Source organism: Symphodus melops (assembly GCF_947650265.1).
Source record: "Symphodus melops genome assembly, chromosome: 23".
Classification (NCBI taxonomy): Eukaryota; Metazoa; Chordata; class Actinopteri; order Labriformes; family Labridae; genus Symphodus; species Symphodus melops.
Genome location: NC_136713.1, coordinates 9695767 through 9716316, shown reverse-complemented (window position 1 = coordinate 9716316; position 20550 = coordinate 9695767). Strand labels below are relative to the sequence as shown.

Genomic DNA, 20550 nt, shown 5'->3' with positions numbered 1-20550 from the left:
TTGTCTTCTGCTGCGGTGAAATGGGAACAGATTTGATCTGTCTGTTATCTTTGGAGCCAACATGTGATCATCCTTTTGTTAAATATCTGTTTACCCAACAAAACACGAAAAACCTGATGACTTCTAATTCCCAGATTTGCCATGGAGTTTGATTCTCCACAGCCTGAGTGCTTTTCTATATCTGGATCTCATCTCTTTTGGTATAATGCAATGATTTTATGGCGATTCTCCACTGCTGAATCCGTGGAATTATCCATGCTAATGCTTCTTTCTAATGCTACTATCATACTGATAATAGCATTATCTAATCCTGCCGGTGAGCGTGTGCACCTCTAGCTGTTGCAACCGTGATCCACATAATTCCACTAACTAATGCGCCAGTCACTCCCAACACTTCCCAACTGCTCCTCTGCACAGATGAGCACCTCTCATGACCTCGAGCCTCCCAGAGCACCAAAATCAATATACGGCTCCTGTTCATGGTCTGCCCACTGGGCACTGTGAGTTCATTTGCAAACATTTTGATACTTTGCAGGAAAAAAGATGAGAAGGACAAACTCCTACCCGCCTCTAAAAGAAAGATGTGCTTTTCAGATTTGCAAAACTATGCTGTGACTTTTCCAATGATTGAATTGTAGTTAGTCATGTTACAAATTCAAATGTAACCACTCCCAATTTAAATCCATTATTATCAAAGTTTAGAGAAACTAAAATGTTGTTATTCCGAGTTTAGATTGAAAGTACCACACTTGTTTATTTAGTTTACCAAAGTGGGTTTAACACCCTGAATTATATACCGTAAATTCCGGACTATAAGCCGCTACTTTTTTCTCACACTTGGAGCACTGCGGCTTCTACTCCGGTGCGGCTAATGCATGGATTTTTTATGGGGGACAATGAGCTTCTGCCGCAAAAACATTTGACTTCGTCACGTCGGATCTTAATATCAGTCATTTTGCGCTTCATGCACGCACCCTCATGATGGAAAACACACGGAGAAATACATATGATGCAGCTTTCAAGTTAAAGGCGATCGACCTGGCTGTCAAAGAAGCTAACAGAGCTGCTGCACGTTAAGATGACACTGACAGCGACAACAGAGACTGAGGAAGTGAGTAATGAAGTCATTCTGAGGCAGTGAATGGATGGACCGTGTTACAGACACCGTCGGCTAGGCTTCGTATTGTAACGGTTCATGTTGTAAAGTCAGTAGTTGATAATGTGTTCATAATTCCGATTATGTGGAGAGTCAGTGAATGCACCAGCGAGAACGTGTTGAGTGGCTGTATGAGAGAACGCTGGGGGAGAGAGTTGGATTGTTACGGCAAGTTATGGTTTTGCTCTCTGCTGTAAACGGCGTGGTCACGGCCGACAGTGATCGGGTTATTAAAAGTTATTATTTGAACGCTCTCGTCGTCCTTTAACGTCCGTACGGACGCTACAGTATTTGCGGATGTTACCGGTAGCCTACGTCTGTGTAAATAGCTCTTGTTATAGCGTGGACACCTGCGGCTTATAATCAAGTGCGGCTTATATATGTACAAATACATTTATTTACTTATTTTTAGCCGGTGCGGCTTATATCCAGGTGCGCTCAATAGTACGGAATTTACGGTAGTTGGAAAGGGGTTTGGGTTTCAAATGGCTTCCAAGATACATAGATAGATAATAGACTCATCCACGTACAATTCATCGGAACGGAAACAAATATGAAAGCCAGCTGGAACATTCAGTACCATATCTTGCACAAAGGTTCTTTGAAAGCACATGCATGCATACAGTAAGCATTTTCTGTCCTCCCTAACCTCGGCTCCTCAGCGATTGCCACCCACTTCTAACATTTCCACGGTGGCTGCCGAAATCGTTGGCTTGCCTCCGCTGTGGTCGGTTGTGCAAACAGCAGCGTGTTGGACAGAGGCTGCTTCTTTCTTGTTTACAGAGGTGAAGGGAGGTGAAAGAGATGGGTGGGATGTTGGCAAGGGGGAAGGGGGGGGGGGGACAGGGGGGGGGGTCTGGATGCCACAGAAATATCGAGAGAAATGTGGTGAGGAAATCCTGCTCAGACAGCCAAATTAGCACACAGTCGTCTGACTATGTTGTGCTGTATTCGGTGACTCACCTTACAGTCGCTGCACTATCTCCAGAGCTTATTCTTTATTATTGGGTGGCAAACAGGAAACCAGAATCATTGGTTTTAAGTTACTTTGGCAGTAAATGCAAGACTTTTTTTCCATCGGCTTTCATGCGAATGTTCCTCGTATTCATTGTGACATCATGACTTTCCGTACGAGGAACAAATCTCGTCGATTTTGTGTCACATTTGGAGAGAAACTCAAACTTTACTTTCGAAGCCCTCTCGTTAGAACCGTTATTCCCTCACACTGTGTTGTTAAATCAACATTTTTGGACCGGACATTTTGGACATCTACTGCTTCAACACCTTCATCAGGATACATGGTTTTGGCTCAATTTCTGAACATCCAGGTTCAATAAAACCTTCTTGTGGATCTCTGATTCCGATTACTGCTAAACCCATTTAGGGGACGTCCTTTGAATACAAAAAGGCCTCTATAGTCCCGCAGGATGCCTGGGGGACTGCATGGAGAAATCTTTGCGCACTGCCAACCCTGGATTCATGTTCCTCTGTGTTTGGCCAGCCATTTCCTGCTGCTGCACTTGCTATTTTATTTGGCCCGCCTCAGCCCCAAGGATAGGGGGACAGTTGTCTTCCCCCGCTGCTGAGCCTGGAGAATTTCTTTGCTTACTTTTCCTCTCGCTCTGTGGGAGTGGAGAAGAAGAAGAAAAACTGGAAGGTGGACGTATTGGGAATTATTTCCAGGCAGGGGAAGGATGAGCAGAAGGTTAGAGAAAGTGTGTCTTTTGAAAGGGGTAGAAACTGAAAAGCGAAAAAGTCTTGTGTTTGAAGGACGCTGGGTTCTTGCACTCAGAGAGATTCATTCGGTTTACACCATCTCTTGGTTCCAAAGGTGGCCTTGATTGAACTGCCTCAATCTAGACAGATTCCTATAAGCAATATTTACCCTCAATGCTTTCTATAGAGCGAAATTTGCTGGAAGACAAGCTGGAGAAAATTGCAGGGTGAAGGACAGAACTATCTTGCGAGGCCACACAGAAGGCAGAATTACAAGGCAGAAATGCACAAACACATTTTCACATTATGCTCAGGTGTTTATTTGCTTTCGGCCCTCGAAGAGTAAAGTGTGTGTAATTTCCGTGCTCTTCAGCCTGGGGGGAGGGGGGGGGGGCGTTCCCAGTGATAGTTTGGCTGAATTCCCTCCAGCTGTGTGTGAGAGATGCTGAGAAGCGACGAGTGAAAGAGGGACAAACAGGAGAGACAAAGTAGGGGTGACATGCACCTGGCTCTCCTCCACACCTGGACGCTGACGGCTAATGTTGCCTCCGCGCCGCACATGCAACTGTGTTCGTCTCCGCCATTCTTCGCACACGTTCCATCGCATTTCGAGGCGTTACATGGGAAACGCGAAACTCAAGGAAGATATACAGGATGCACATTTTGACCTGAATACAAACTACTTCACTTTTGATTGATTGTGATGGGGTTCTTTTCATCGTGCGACGGATACAGCAACAACGAAAAGAGAAATGAGTTGCTTTTTTTTTCTGAGAGCAAAATTTCGTTTGATGACATTAAAAAAGTACCTTAGTGTAAAATAGCAGCAGGGCTTCTGGGAAGTGTAGTGTAACTCTGCATGTTTATTGACAGTGTTGGTAGATTTATTCCTCAATTCAGTTCTTCTTAAATTATAATCTCTCAGAATGGAGTTTCTGATCAGATCGTTACAGAACGTACACAACAAAGATTACTACTCAGATCAATCGTTTTGTTTCGTTTTCAAACCTATTTTTCATAAGACAAAGTTCACAACTGAGCAATGCATTTAAGTTTGAGAATCGGATGCGTTGTAATTCGGCATCATCGGTTTCAATGGCACCATATATGTCACAAGTCTCCTCCAAAGCGATTGCTCTAAAAGTCAACTTCAGCAATGAAAGCCTTTACATTTCACGCTTAAGTCCGCTTTTTTTTTTTTTTTACGTCTGTGCTTTCTAAAAGTCGACCTGGTGCTGCAGCTTCTCCTCTCCCTCATCCAGCTTTACTACAGCATGCCTTATCCCTGTCTAATGTAGCTGATCCCTGCACACATTCCCCCCCCCCCCCCCCCCCCCCCCCCCCCCCCCCCCCCCCCCCGGCTTTGTGAGAGGGAGAGGTGAGGGGATATGTGTCTTTAAGTGAGCTGCTGCAGCTTACCTCTTACTGCTCAGATAGGATATGTGCTCTGCTTTGTTACTGCTAACCTGCTTGTTTGGGGTGAGATCAGTGTGTTTGTGTGCGAGTGTGTGTCTGTCTGTGTGTGCACACGTGTGTGTGTGTGTGTGTGTGTGTGTGTGTGTGTGTGAGTACTGAGAAATCCCATTATGGAGCCAAGTTACTGACACGCTTTCCCCCCAATACACACTGTGAACCCGGTGTAATCCACTCACACACTCACCATGCATCCTTGTTTGTGTACACGCTCACACAAACACACACAGACACACACACACGCTACACTCTGCAGTGAGCTGTGTATTCCAGCACACTGTTGTGTTACCTACCGTGAAACATGACAGCTAATGATATCGAAGGCTTTTTAAAGGTGTGTGTGTGTGTGTGTGTGTGTGTGTGTGTGTGTGTGTGTGTGTGTGTGTGTGTGTGTGTGTGTGTGTGTGTGTGTGTGTGTGTGTGTGTGTGTGTGTGTGTGTGTGTGTGAGTGAGAGACAGAGAGAGAGAGAGGGAGCTGGATTTCTTCCAGACAGACATCGATTAGCAGAGAGGGAGCAGCGGCTCAAAGTGAAAGCTACAAAGTCAGAATGTATGCCTCCGTGTTTTAAATTAATTTCATTTCTTCTGCCTTTTTTACCTTCACATCAGGTGACTTTTAAAGGCACACATCCACCACTAGATGCTCCATTTGACATTTTGTTGTTGAGCTGTTCCTCGAAGGATGGATTTGGTCACGTTTAGATTAAATTTAGATTACAACTTTTTTGTTTGGATTTTTTCCTCTGTACGTCATTACTATCATAGTAACACGTGAACACGTTGCTACATGTTGACTGTCTCGTGTTTAAAAGCTTTTAGTCAACACTGAGTCAGGACGGGAAATGATCTGACGTCTGAGATTCACTGTTTTCATGCGACTCTTCTCCTGCTTTGTTTCTTTTCTGTAAATCTCCTATTTTTCTATGTGCAGTATATCTAAAAAACAAATCTTTTGTGTTTCTTTTTTTTTTTTTTAGTCCTGCATAACTTCCTCCATATCGAGCCAAGGGGGCACTGCACACTCTTCAATGTACCTGAGAGACAGCACGGGGGGGGGGGGGGGGGGGGGGGGGCATTTGTCACCAGCTCTCTGTCTCTCCATTGAGTCCTCACTCACTCTGCTTGTGTGTGTGTGTGTGTGTGTGTGTGACAAGGAAGCTGATCTCACACACACATACACACACACACACACTCCATCCTGTCCTCGTCGACTCTCTCCTCCTCTCTCCCCCCTGACCCCAGCGCCATCTTCTCCGTCTCATCCTTTATGCATACTGACAGCGAGCCCCTCCGTTTATGGCACTGCATAACGCTCCCTCATTACCGGCCAGGACTCAGAAAACCAAATGCAGCAAGGAGAGAAGAAAGAGGGAGGGAGGGAGGAAGGAGGGAGGGAGGGAGGGAGAACGCGGGAGTGATATAGAGAGGTGGAGGGGAGAAGTGCCAATGATGACATTCACTTTAGCTAATATTAATCTGATTCATTTGGCTCGCCTGGAAGCATCACTCTGTTTCTTTACTGCTGAGCTGATCCTTCAAATGCACTGATGACTGTGTATGAGTGTGTGTGTGTGTGTGTGTGTGTGTGTGTGTGTGTGTGTGTGTGTGACCCCACATGTATCTGTGCATTAAACACCTTTCTATGCGCGCATACATGGCAAAACACAAAAGACACTCTCTTTTCTGGTGATGTCCATGCTAGAATAATAACAGAATTATTTACACACACAAACAGTACAGTCAGATGTGTTGTGCTCATGGGCACACACACCAATTAAACAATACACACTTAGCCAAAACCCAAACAAAGGAGAAGTTTGTTGCACAATCACTCAGATGATGGTCATATCGTGCAGCACACATTAAGTGGACATGCACAGTATTTAAGGTGCATGCATAAACACAACATACATGTATTGTGTTGCCAATGCTAGTTATACTGCACGCGAAGCTGTCTGATTTACTTACACACACGCACACGTCACTTCGTGTGCACACACTTCTGTCGTTGCTGCAATAAAACAGGAAAGTTAAACGATACACCTTCAAGTCAAACTCACATACAGCCGGCCTTTACACCTTCATATGTCCGTGCTTTAAACATTTCATGTGCTGCTCATACTGTAATGACATCATGATTACACTCACAAACAATACAAAGTGGTGACTTGTGGATGTACACACACTTAGTCCCCCCCTCTGCACGCACACACTCCGACACGTTAATCCCAAGAGCACACACACACACGTACGCAGATATACACATCAGCATGTGCAGAGTGCGCAGGCAGCTTGTGTTGGCTGTAAACACCAGCGTGGACAGTATGGAGAGCGTTCAGCTGTGTGAGCACCAGGCCGGCCAGCCAATCAACCCCTCGATCTCCTGTCCCTGCCCTTCCATTGATCCCCATTAAAATGCTTAGCAGATGCTTGGCTTGAGAGAGACACAAGCGCTTCTATTTTTTTTTTTTTTTTTTTTTCCTCTACTGCTATTTTCATTTGTATGCTCCTTACCGCCGGGGCCCACAGTCTGGAATAGTCATTTTGCCAACTGGGATACAGGCCCACTCCAGACAGTACAGTAGCATCCATTCAGACAGAGCCGAGCAGAGCGTGCTAAACTAGCGCGCCTTTTTAATGTCGAATCAGATCTGTCAGGACAGATTGCACCAGGTTGAAAAAACCTGTCGTGGATTCACTTGCCAGAGTGGTGAATTTACCATCTGTGGTCGCGCAGACACCTGCGTCGCTTTGTCTTGTCAGAACTTCAACGCTGAGTTTCAAACGTATTCCAGCAATGAAAACAGTGTGCTTGAACGTCTCGCCGATTAAAACAAGAAACCCTCCAATATTTGGCACCAAGGACTTCAGTTTCCATCACTGTGATGTGGAAACATGTATCAATATTGTTAAGTTATAGTAGTGTGGTTCCTAAGTGTCAAATTTTGTTGTCGTGAGAAACCTAGTTTCAACATCTAAAGCTGAACTTTCCCCAAAACTTCACAACCTGAATTTGATGGATTCTTGTTTCCTTTTTTTTTTTTTTTTTTTTTTCTGTCTTTCTTCCCCTGAAAGGTCTCCACCAAACATCTCACTCGTGACATAATCCTCTAAGCAGTGCATGTCTGCGGCATGCGGGGCAGTGCAGACCAGGATCAGGACTGGCTTGTGTTGTCATGCCAGCCAGTGAAAGAAAGCAGCTATTGTCTGCATGTGTGTATACTCTTTGCCCGCCTGCACAGACTGTGTTTAATGTATGCATGCACTAATGTCGTGGGTCTGTGTAGGACGCTTTCTTGCACGCGTGCACACGTTGAACGTGGTTGTTTTTTATTCGGTCTTTGGATATTGTGCATGCACAGTAACCGAACCAGCTGTCATCCTCTGACTGTGTCTGTGTGTGGCATCCGCCTCTGAGTACAAGCAACGTACACTAGCAGGCTTTGTCTGTCCGCGGGGCTGACGTTCGTCCGTGAAAGAAGCCCTCCACTCGTGGCTATGAAAGAGAGGCTCTGTTCCTGCGGCCCGCCAATCACCTCCCCCGGCTTGTCGAAGGGGAGGAGAGGATGTCCAGCGCTCCTTAAACTTCTTCAACCGCGGAGAAAAGTGCGATATGCCTCTTCTATCCCGACCTGTCACGTCTGATGACAAAGCAAGGCTGAGTGAAGGTGGAGGAAGCACTTCAGGAAACAGAATGAGGAATGGAGTCTGGAGGCAGGAAGTTGAAGATAGTTGATCAAAATGAAATGGGCACTGACTTCATGTCAATACCAGACATGCATCCAAAATAATCAACCTTTAGACAAAGCGTCTTATACATTCAGAACGTCCAAACTATTCCACGTGATCTGAGGAGACCGGCTCACAGCCGTCTTCTGAAAATAGTCCCACTTGAATCGAGTTCTTCTACTCCGAGTCTTACACGCCTTCACATGACGAAACAGAGACATTTGAGTAAACGGGGTTCTATCCGTGTCTGATTTTTTTTTTCTCAATCCGAGAGCCGTCAGCTGATCAACATGAGCGGTGTGACGAGGGACTGAAAGCAAGTGCTGCCTGCAAGGTGAAAAACCTGTAAGAGTCAAAAGTCAGAAGGCAGCACCACGCAGTCATGTCTTACTTTGACTTCTCCTCCGAGTTCTGTCACAGACAGAAATACTGTTTAGTGTTTAAGCTGCAGTGGAAGAAGTCACAGAGCTGAATGCTTTAATGTAAGCTAAACTGTGATCTGTGAACAACCAATAATTAGAGCTGGAAAAAACGCCGAGCAGAACAGAATATAAAGCATCCTGTGTCTTACCTCACACAGTCACAGCACATGAACAGTACACAAGGTGAACTCACACACCTGTACGCTCCCCTCATCGCTCTCTCCATAACCGTCACAGTGAAGGGACACATTGACAGCGCTCCATTTAGTCGACAGGACGACTCTGACAACAGCTCCGGCGGGTGCTCTGGGAGTTGGCGAGACGCTCAGACGATACGCCGAGGAGCGAGGAGCGAGGAAGCGCGATGGGGGAGGAGGTGGGAAGCTGAATTTGCGATGTCATGCGGCCGATTAGGCAGCTAGTCTATCTCGCCGGTGTCTGGGGGCCGCTGGCGGCAGCTACGCCGTCCCGCCGGCACGTCGTATCCATCACCCGCCCCGTTTACACGCGCTCGCAAATACACGCGCGTCTTGTGCTCGCGTCAGGAAACATCATTCCTTTCTGTGTCACACCCTTGGACCGGGAGCATGACAAATGGCTGAAAACGGAGAGAAGAGGGAAAACTAAAAGATGAGGGAAAGCGGGGTGAGGAGGAGGAGGAGGAGGAGGCGGAGGCAGGGAAGGTGAAATTGGAGGAAACTCTCGCCAGATTAGGTGCGGGTTAAGAGAATATTGATCTGTGTGCCGAGGACTGTTGATCTCTCTTAGCAGCACAAGACAAATGGCAGCAAACAGAAAATCGAGCGCTCGCCTTCTCTCCAAGGACGGGCTCAGCCTCTCTCTCTCTCCCTCTCTCTGCTGGCCTCTTCTTCTCACCATCCCCCCCCCCCCCCCCTTTCGTTTTCAAGCACTTCTTTTAAAAACTTCCCTCGGCATGAGTATGAAATCTATAAATCGACAGGTCTTACATTTTGCACCCAAACACAGATAAGCTCCCAAACTAATGACAGCGTCGTCGCTTGTTTCATAAGTTCTAACCCTTCGAGAATTTTCCTCTGAGCCTGTAATCTCTCTCTCCTCCTGCACCGACACACAACCTCGTTACAGAACCCAACACACTCTCACACACACTGAACCTAAATGGTAAGAGGCAGGAGTTTGTGTCAATGTTAGATCCTTCTGAGCGATTCTGAAGGTTGCTCCAATAATTAGTCTTTCTCTCCCGTTCGGAGTGTACGAGGGGGTCCGCAGAGGCACCGCGTTTGATTAGGGCCACAGCCTTGGCCTGGCACCCAGCCGGGGTGTTTGATGATGGGGAGCGAACGGTGGGGCGGGGGGGCTGAGGTTCATCCGCACCGGCTCAACATCAAACAGCCGCGAGCAAAAGGACTCGAGCCCTGGGGGACCCCTGCAGCACTGCTGCCTGAATAGGTAGATACACACACCCGGTCGGATAAGGAAGGAGGGAGGGAGAGAATTAAGAAAGGTGGAGAAGGAGCATCCTTAGTTACTCACTCGAGTCCTGTTTGAATCAGTTTGGGACTGGGTCTTATGTAAAGGTGGGTTTGACATATCACCAAAATGTTCCTCTCAACATTCCTCTTTGTCTTGTTTTTAGTCATAGCCTTCCTGATTCTTCCTCCCCACATCCATCACCAGCCTCTCTCACTCGTTCACCCACTCCCTTGCCTGCTCTTTCCTCATCTGTGTCTGTTCCCCTCCAAGGTAGGAGTTAGTTTTTATCTACTCCCCCCCCCCCCCCCTTTCATGTCTCTGTGGCTCTGAGGTGTAGGGGAGGAAGGCTTGATGTTGCACCTCTGCCTGACTGTTCACCCTTCATCAGTCATGTTTCATTACAGGGCCTCAGTCTTCCACCTGTCTGCCTGCCTATCTCTCTCTCTATGTGACTGTGTGTGTGTGTGTGTGTGTGTGTGTGCGTGTGTGTGATAGTGAAAGGTTAACATGGACGAGGCAGCTCAGTTGCATTCAAAGTGTTGAACTGTGCATCAGACTGACGAGGGCTACAGAGAAACGCGTCATGCTAGGAGAGCTAATATTGCTATTGGACAGTCTCGCTCGGTCTCTGTGTGTACTGCAGGGGGCAGCCTCATCTAATTGTCGTCCAGCTGATCCCAAAGCCATTGGCTGCTTTAACTCCAACCTGGAACCATCTTTATTTATGAAGTCCAAACCCTGAAAAATCAACCCCGAGACCAAAAGAAGACCAATAAATGTGCCCTTCTACCGCACCACTTTCTCTTTGTCCACTTCAACTTGAATATGTTCAGCTATTGAAGAGATCTGAGTGTATTTCATTTCATCAAAGCAAGAGCAAAAAAAAAAAAAAAAAAAAATCAATACTGGCAAAGGATGTGCTGCAGCTAATACAGTAGCCCACGTAATCAGATGCACCAGGCGAAATGCTCTTCAATTAGCAGAGCGAAACTCTGGAGGATATTTACAGTAATCAATGTACAATTCTCAAGTCCATCTTTTTAATTAATTCTCTTCAGCAATTAACTCCCTCAATGGGAAAAAAACACCCACAAAAAAGACCTTTCTTTGTGACATTCAACTTATTGCCTAAGCGGGCTGTCTCATTACCCTTCTTGGCGAAAACAAACGAGTGTGTGTTTTGGGAGTGTCCCAAAAAAAAAAACCCAGACACACACTTGTGGCTAAAAAAAAGTCTTTTGGCGCTCACGGTGGATGGATATTTCCTCGATAAAATGGGTCAAGCTGACTATTTAGTTGTCGACTGCAGGGATCGCGTCGCCTACCTTTCCTCCCACCATCCATATGGGCTCATGCATATGCATGCTCTCAGGACAGGTATGCCAAAAAAGGGACTTTTCTGTGTGTGTATGTGTTATCCAAGATTCTCAGTTTAGTGTCAGAGACCAGGAGCTTTGACAGGCTCCTCTAAAGGGGTCACTTGATAATGAATTCCTCAGGGGCGGAGGAAGGTGTAGCATCCAGGAAGCTCACAGGATCCTGCAGACGCTGGAACAAATAGAACGCTTCATATCAGTCAGATGAAAACAATAATCCAGGGCTAGATTTGAAGCCGCCCGTAAATGATCGCGGCAATTATGCTCACATTGTGCAGCAAGCAAACAGAATTACAGTGAGATCTTCTCTGTGATTGGGGTGTCACCCTCCCCTATTATTGTTGCGCCTCCTGATTGATCCTCTCCTTCGTCCTCTCAATCATTCGCGTCTCCCTCTCGCCGCCTGTCTTGTTTCATCTCTTCCTTTGTCTCGTGCCTCTCCCTCCACCTCTCTTCTTTTTTTCTCTTCGGCTCATACTCCAGGCTAATGAATCTAAAACTGGGGGGAATACTCCAACCCCGTCGAGACCTCCAGCCTGTTCAGGGCCTTATTTTCTGCTCCACCATGTCTTCACACCCTGGTCAGCCGGGGAAATACAGCTGTCCATCACTCTTCCCTGGTCCCTGCGAACACTTTTACTGCCTTTAAATTAGCCACTGTCACCGCCAAGCGTGCCTCAGTGTCATGCCTATCCAGATGTTGCGAGCTGCTTTTTTTTTCTTTCTCCGAGGACGCTGCTGTAAATCTTCCCTTCGCCGAGTAGGAAGGCAGCCTGGAATGGCCCGGAGGACGACCGCAGCTCACCTCCTCCCATCTGTTGGCTCCGGCAGCATGAAGCGCCGAAGACGTTTTATTTGTGTTGTTCTGCTTGTGTCGCTCAGGAGGAGCGCGTCAATTACATCGAGAGTTGGAGGGTGTTCAGCTCTTGCCAACCACGCAGAACGGGGTTTCAGGTCTGAACAAAACTTGTCAAAACGGTTTGTGCTGCTACATAGGCGGGGAGAGAAACAGTTTTCTGTTCAGGTGTGAGACATTTACCTTTTTGACATGAAGGCACATCGGCACTGATCCCCAACAGATCTTTACACTCATCTACTGAACTCTTCTTATTGGCCTTGCCTTAATATCTGTCTCCCAGATCAAGTTCTGTAAGCTCTCTTTCTAAGAAGAGAAAGACTCATCTCATGAATTGCTGTAGAGCTCTCTGGGTATTGACCTGAGTGCTCTCGAGACAGAAATCCACCTACTGGTGTTCTTGGTTGGAGGCCAGTTCAGAGGTTATCCTACGCCTCAACACTGTACAAGGAGCTGCAGATTTTCTACAGTTGCATTGGGATTTGTTTATTTTTGGCCGTGAACAGAATGTACCTCCACCATGGATGGCTGTGAGGGACAAAATACCACCACATGTTTCAGCCATGCCGTTGCCCACTTGTTGCTGTTATTTATAGATTAAAACAATCGCAGAAGAATGTCAGTGTGTTTAGCCAGCAACATTTTGCTAAACAAGACGTGTATTCCTTTTTTGAATCACTGTTGTTAGCGTGGAGATTCTTAACTTTGTCTGCACAATCCTGTGTAAAATGATGCATAATAATAACCATCCTATGCCAGATTGTATAACTTCACTGCACTTCATGTTAGCACGTTACCTTTGAGAAATGACAACAAGAAAGAACCACGATATCGACTCTCTTTTACATCCCAGCTGAAAACAATCCGAGCTTTTATGAACTCTGCACATTCAAGTGACGATATGTTAAACACATGAACCTGTGGAGTGTTCTGGAAGAATTTGTCAATGTACCTTTTAAAAGGATGTTGATGGACGTGGAGAAAGATTTGAGGAAATTCTCCTTTTCATTGATTCTGAAAATATTGGAGAACTTCCATATTCTGTATTTAAAATGGGAAACATCTGTATCTAAAGTATCACTGATATGGGCGACCTCATCTTTGTCTTTCACCTGGAATAACTTCACTGTTTAAGAGACGAGGGTTCAAATAATCCACTGAGACCAAGTAAGAAGAGTTTCGATGTATTTCCTTTTTTTCCGTTCCCCCCCCCCCCCTTCACGTCTGTATTTCCCGTCCCTATCCTGTGTTCATTCATCCAATTAAACACAGCCCGTCAGTTGTGTGTAATTTAGAGCAGAAAGCAGCAGTTGTGGATGTTATTAGAAGCAGAATCAATCAGTCAGGGGACAGTAAGGAGACGTCCCTAATGCTCCGTCACGTTGCCTGGCTCCTGTATTTACGACCAGGGGCCTCTACTGCTCGGCTGGCATCACGCAGCCATCAAATAATAAAATAAATCAAAACATAAGAGTTTTGTCTATTTGCAATTTCCTTTCGGGGCTCCTCCGAATATGAAACCAGATGTTTCCGGCATCCTAAAGATGCGTTTCATCTGTGCTCCTTTCCCCAGTCTGTCTCTCTCTCTCTCTCTCGCTCTGTGTTTCTTGCTCTGCCTTCCCTCTGCTTTCAAAATTAATGTGGAAAAAAAAGAAGAAGGCAGGCTTATAAAAAGTGAAATGTCCTCTTTGCCCAAGGAAGTAGTCTGTTTTGCATTGATAGAGAGGCACAGGCAGCCCCTGGCCATCCGAGGCTGAGCTTGTTTTTCCTCTGCGATATCCTGCCGCCACATCTCTGCCTCTCGAGTGCGCCTCCGAGTAAAGCGGGGTGGGTCAAAGCAATACCACCCTTCCCCTCCTCCCCCCACTCCTCGCCCGCCCCCCCTTTCTCCAAACCTCTAATTGGAGGTGCTCAGGTTAAAGAATGTCCCGGTTATCGCAAAGCCAGCAGAGAAACACAATTCAGCACTATAATTCAGCTGATGAGTGACTTGCATTTTCAAATATTTAGCGCCGGTGTTTACACAAGCTGTGTCATTATCTCATTCATGCACATTCAAACGTTGACATGAGTTTATACAGGGAGAATTAATTCCAAGTCAACCTCGAATGGGATTTTTAATAGATTCGGGATATATGTATGGGAATTCAGAAGCGTCTCTAAAGCTCAGACATGGATACTGTTTGTATAATTCTCTCGGCTCAGTAAGTGTGGTCCCAGTCATCTCCCCTGTATGAAGAGCTTGTCTGTTTTTTGCCTCTGGCCTGTGTTCATTTTGACAAACTGTGCGTGCGTGCTGCCAGTCACTTCCAGGCAGCAGCAGCAGCAGCTACAATAAACACCAGCCATTTATTTTCTCTCTCTCTCTCTCTCTCTCTCTCTCTCTCTCTCTCTCTCTCTCTCTTGACTTTCCAGCTGGAGGCCCGGGTTTGATCCCGAGCAGAGCCCGAGCCAGCTCACTTCCTTCTGGGGCTTGAAAGCAGGGCCAAGCCCAAACAAACAGGAGCCCGAACACATACGGCGGCTCCTTCACCTGCACCGTGTTGCACCCCACTCACCGGCTCCAGGTAAAGTTGGACAGTTGAGGGAATGCCATCCAGGTTGATGCTGCTGAAAGGAAGTGTCGAGGAATGCTCAAGCTAAGATTGGCGATTGATCACGTTTGTATTTCGACCTTTTAAAAATGGAGGTTTGGGAGCGTTGAAGGGAAACGCGCCTTCCATGGCACACACTGACGCTCCTTAAAGGAACTCGAAATGATCATTTGGAGATGTTGACCTGCAAGAAAAACGACATAAGAGCAACCGAGTTGATTCTACGAGGTTGTCCTTGATTAGTGAAGTCCTTCGTGCCTCATTTGCTGTTCGAATAGAAGTCTTGACATTTACACTCAGCAACTGCATTCAACAAAAATATCCCTCATGTTTAGAGAAAATGACGAGAAATCCCTTTCAAGGCGCACAGAAATGCAAGCGCTGACAACTAACAGCATTTTACGCCGACCGTTAAACACACGAGTCCAATTACACTTGTCCTCGTTAACGTGACAGGATGTCAAACAAGCACTTCCTGTTAACTGCCTCTTATCTTAATTGGTCTAGTCTCAGAGGAGGGTCCGGCTCTGTGCTGGCTGTGGTCACAGAGTCTGCTTCATGTCTGGCTCAAGCAGGCACAGTCTTGTTTGGTTGTCAGCGCAGTCTGTGTAGGGAAGATCTGGAGGAACGTGGAGGTGTTTTTTGTTTTTTTTTTCAAATGGAGAAAAAAAAGAAAAAAGTGTCGACAGGAAAGAAGGAGAAACTTCTCTGATAAAATTGGTGGAAATGCAGAAGTTACAGTTTTTGGTCTTTTTAGTCCATTTCGTTTTGTCACTCCGACTTCCAAGCGCCGCCTCCCTCCATGGCGTTCTTGACTCATCCTGAGAGTGGCCCTCTTAATAAAGCCCAAATGCAATCTCCCTCTAACCCCAATGAGATGGCTCGGCTCCTCTGCTCTCCCATAATGCACTATTCATGCTTTTTTATTAATCTCTTTTTCCTCCAGCCATTTTTCAAATCACTCCTTTTGTTTACTCATGAATATTTTCCCTGCGTTGTTGGGAGAGAGGCAGAGGACGGTGTGGTAAGGGAGAGAGCATCACGGCCTGCTGGTGCTTCATCTGCGGGTAATGTGGCGAGGGAAGCCTTGTGCTTCATCACTGGATAATCTAACCTTGGAGGTGTTTTACAGACGGCCTCCGAGCTCAAAATAGGTCACTTCAGCGGGCTTAGCAGACGAGGGTACGAGGGCCCTGCACCCTAGGGAAACCTCGGCTCAGTAATTGGTGGTTATGGCCTGTGGTTTTTATTGGGGATGAACAAAGTTGGCCGTTTTATGTTACATTTAGGACAATGGCTCATTAACAAGCTTCCAATTAAAGATAGGAAGACTTTGTGGGGACTCGGATCATTTCTGGTTTCTGATTTGTCCAGCGTTGTTCACTTTTTGCAGATGTTCAGCTCTGCGCTGTGTTTTTTTTTTTTTTTTTTTGTAGTCATAATAGCCCGTCTGCTAAAGGTACCGAGCATTAGGCTAATCTGTCACCCATTTCCATTTTTCCGATCCGACGCTGGAGAAAAAAGAAAAAAAAAGAGTGAGCTTGTGTGTGCAGGAGGAGGAGGAGGCGGAGGCAGGGGGGAGAAAAGGCGTAATGAAAAGGGCCTAAATGACAGTGGGTTGACAGTGGGATTGGCTGGTAAATGACTGCGGAGTGGCTCGCCTGCGGAGAGGGGATGGAGGAGGCTCCCAGTAGGCCTGATTAATTCCACTCTTGGCGGCTGCCAGGGGAGAGCCGGGGTTAGCGGCTTGCTCGAAGAGGAGCCTATTACCAGTCCGCCGCTGAAACTGATATAATCAGCTACACAGCGACCCGGCCTTCCCCGAGACAAACTTTTCCAGGGCTCGGTCCCCATTCGTTCCACACTGGGACTTAAATACGACGGTGGGGGTGGAGGTGAGGAAGGGCGTTTGGTTTGGATGAGGGGTACAAAGGGTTTACTTTTTCAGAGATGGTTAGGCCAGCTTTGTAAGAAATCCTCTCTGCTGTTCTGACTCGCTCACTCTGACTGTTCCTCCACATCTCTTTCTCCCTATCTCACTCGCCTCCTGCCTCCCTCTCCGGCTGATTTCCTGCCGCTTTGATAGCGACAGACCCTTCCCGTGTGGCGGCAGCTTTAAGTCTGGTCCGATATGAATATGTCACAGCTCTTAATCCCAGACGCTTCTCTCGCTGCCTCACGAACTGAAGCAAGAACGCGGCACTTTATCTGATGTTGGCTCGACAGTACGAAGCCCCACACACACACACACACACACACACACAACTCACACACACACACACCACCAGAAGGTTCTCCTGAACCTTGCTCCCTCTGTGTTTGTCGGATTGACCCAGAATATGAATGTAGAACAGGATAGAATAACATTATCCCAGTGACACATGTTCATGTATGTTCCAGGTATGTTTCATGCTGCAGCTGGAGTCCCATCCATCCTAATTACATGCCCAGTGAGGATTACAGGATTACCGACAGCTTGAGAGGTGTGTTTGCAATTTCTGACTCTCTTCTGTAAATACGCACTTTCAAAGGCCAGTTTACCCATTTTTAACCAAGAAAAAAAAAATCCATTTCCCCATTGAACCTCTGAAAACACAAACATGTGATACATTTTGGCCACCATCACAAACAATCTGCCGCCCCGACTGTGAGCAGCTATCACATGAACAGCATTCTACGTCTTTTTTCTTTACATGAAAAAGTAGTGCAGTTAGTTACATGTCGAGATTATTATCAAGCGCACCAACATCTGGAAAGGGCCAAAACTGAATATCCTCACATGGTCACTTGAGGAAGACTCCAAAGAGCTCTTTGTTCAGAAGCTAATGTCTAACAACTTGACGACATATCCTGCCATGTGTGACGATCGCACGCGTGTTGTGATCGATGTGTTCTCGGCTACAAATACAGAACAAGTGCACTGCTTTTATTCGGTTTAATTTCATCATCGGCTTCCTTTTCAGAACTGACACATTGTTTTGTGAGAGCCACATTTGCTGGAAACGGTGTCACTGTTGAACCTTGGAAACGAAAACTTTGTGAAGCTTTAAACACCACAAACAAATTCCACTCACAGCCACCGCACAAGGACACTCAATTCTTCAAACCTGGACAAATAAAAACCAGCATGGCGCTCGAGCCAGGCTCTGCTAGAGGCTGTGGAAGTGAGAAAACATGTTTTTTTGTTTTATTTTGGGTGAACCAACCTTTTAAATATGTGTCTCTTGGCGGTGGATGGGATCCCGCATACACCCACACACACACACACACACACACACACACACGGGGAGCCCAGTTTCATTTGTGTCCATTACACAGTCCCATTCATGTCCCAGATAGAGCAGATCCTGGGTGTGAAAAATGTCAGCCCTGCTCTCCATACATCCCTGCCTCCCTCTGCACTGATAAAGGTCGTGAATAATACATATTAAGCACTGTACTGAAGGCCGTAACCGACCTGTTAAAATATTGATCTTTACCAATCATAATAAAGAGAAATTACCGAGAGTGATCCATCACCACGAGCCCGAGTGTCTGCTCCGACTCCCGGCTTAACTTGCTCAATTTCCCCCCTCGCTGTAGCGCCACATTATAACTCAATAATAATAAAGATGATATCAGCGACACAATTGCAGCTGCGTGCTCTGCGGAAAAAGGTAGCGTGTTGTCATGCAAATTAAGCAACAACAAATCCATAACAGGACTAAATATATTTGGAGGATTACGTCCCGTTCATGTGTGGAGAAGAAATAAATACTTTCAATATTTGCCGGCACTCGCTCGTCTCCGCTCTCCAGATTCATAATGATGCATGACATTTGGGGGGGGGGGGGGGGGTCGAGTTTTTGTGTGTGTCCCGTGTGAGCGCGAAGAAGCAGTGTCAGTGTGTGTGTGTGTAAATCCACGAACTGTATGGGGCTTTTTGTTTTGTACGTACAGACACACACCTGTGTGCGTGTGTGTGTTTGTGATTCGTTTTGTTCTGTTTGTGTGTGAGGAGTTTTTCTTATGTTATCTGCATTTTTATCAGCTTGATTCCAAATTTGAGATTTTTTTTTTCTCAAAGCATGCATGTGCGTAGGTGCTTATGCAATGATTACATTTTTCGTGTGGGTTAAAGAGCATTTGTCTCTGCTTGCATGAGGGAGTGTAAAAAGGCATTTTTGTGCATACTCTTCGTGTGTGAATCCAGACAATTGTGTTTTTCTAAAACCCGCTATGTGTGTTAAAGTGTGTGCACTGCAGTGTGTGTGTGTGTGTGTGTGTGTGTGTGTGTGTGCGCGCGCTTGTAGCTTTCACGTGTGCGTTCATTCGTCAGAGGATATTTGTCAGAGGGGTAAAGCAGCAGAAAGGAGGTTTGGAGTCACGTTTAAAGCAGCTCAAACAGATCAGCTCCTGCACCTTCACCCTCTCTGACATTTCCCACGACCACCGTAAATAGCACCCAAAGGTGATCACACGAGTCCGCGCGCTCAACTAAGCGCAGCGCTCCAACACTTAATGAGTTTTTAAACATTAAAAGCAGCACACGTCGCCGTCACTATTGTGAGCTCTTAATTTACCAAGCAATTAGGCCCGGGCCCTCATTTATCAGCGCGTGTTCGTTTGCTGAAAACCTCGTCACTTTTTATTAATCGATGCCATAGGAACGTGCGAGGTGAAATTAATGTGCGCCCAGACGAGGTCACGCCAGCCAAGCGCTAGCTAGCAGCGGCTCAGTGAGACGGGAGATAAATCGGAAGCGTGCTTCGCCAGTTACACCGGGGATGTGTCGAGGCAGCGGCGAGGTTCGTCGCTCGGGGACCGGTCTCTGCGGAGGAAGAGTGGAGAGGCGCTGCGTGACCATCTGTTTTGTATTTGTTTTTTTTTTCTTCAGCAGGAGAATCAACCAATGCCTTTTTGAAAGGAAAAACAATTATAAGTTTAACCTCACTTTTCTGTGCGGTACCTTCTTCTTATTATCTCCTCTATCAAGCTGTAAGGACCCTACTTTCTATTCATGCAGAAAAGTGGGAGCCAATCAAAACTCTGCCAGATAAATTCACTTTTTCTCCTCGATGCTACATAGGAGGCGAGCACCACATGAAACAAATCCTTCTAGTAATATATAACAAAATACATATTCACTGCACACGCTGTTCTGAAACTAAAAATACAGCAAAGAAGGTGTTGAGGAATCTTGATGAAATACCAGAACCATTAAGGTCCTGCAGTCTGCAAACGCGTAGAAAGAAAAGAGTCTGTCTATGTGAAAAGGTGAAGACAACAGATTTGACTTTTAATGCAAACAGAGCACAGGGTGAAGATGCTCAAAGGTTTAGGACCAACAGACCTCCATCTTTCTCCGCTGACGCTCACAGAAGGAAGCCAGTTTGTGTACTTCTCCAGCTTTAAACAAAACAATACAACAACGTTTTTTTTTGTTTTTTTTTTAATTTAGCACCTTTTTAATCAAACTTAAGGAAACCAATTTCATTTTCTTTTCTTCTACATTCTGGTTTGCACTCTGTTACTGAGCGCATGCATGGAGAGACATCCGAGTGGGGCTGCTAAATAGAGATCACACCAGGGCTGTTGGGGGTTCCGTGCCTTGCTCAAGGGCACCTCGGCAGTACGCAGGAATCGGCCTGGCACCTCTCCAGCTACCAGGAATACTTCCATATTTTCACCAGTGACCCTCCAGTTACAAACCCAAGTCTCTACATGAAAGTTCAAAATGTCAATCACAGATGGAAGTTCCCATCGACCAATGGGAAACATTTCCAACCATTAA

The 20550-nt window shown here is 46.3% G+C and overlaps 1 long non-coding RNA gene across 1 annotated transcript in view; it reads left to right on the top strand.

Moving 5' to 3' along the window:
• Positions 1–14603: 14603 nt before the first annotated feature.
• Positions 14604–20550, top strand: part of LOC306818751 — a 56717-nt gene continuing 50770 nt past the window's right edge. The window contains exons 1-2 of the long non-coding RNA XR_013778360.1: positions 14604–14750; positions 17178–17260. This is a non-coding gene — a long non-coding RNA (uncharacterized lncRNA). The remainder of the gene's footprint in view (positions 14751–17177; positions 17261–20550) is intronic.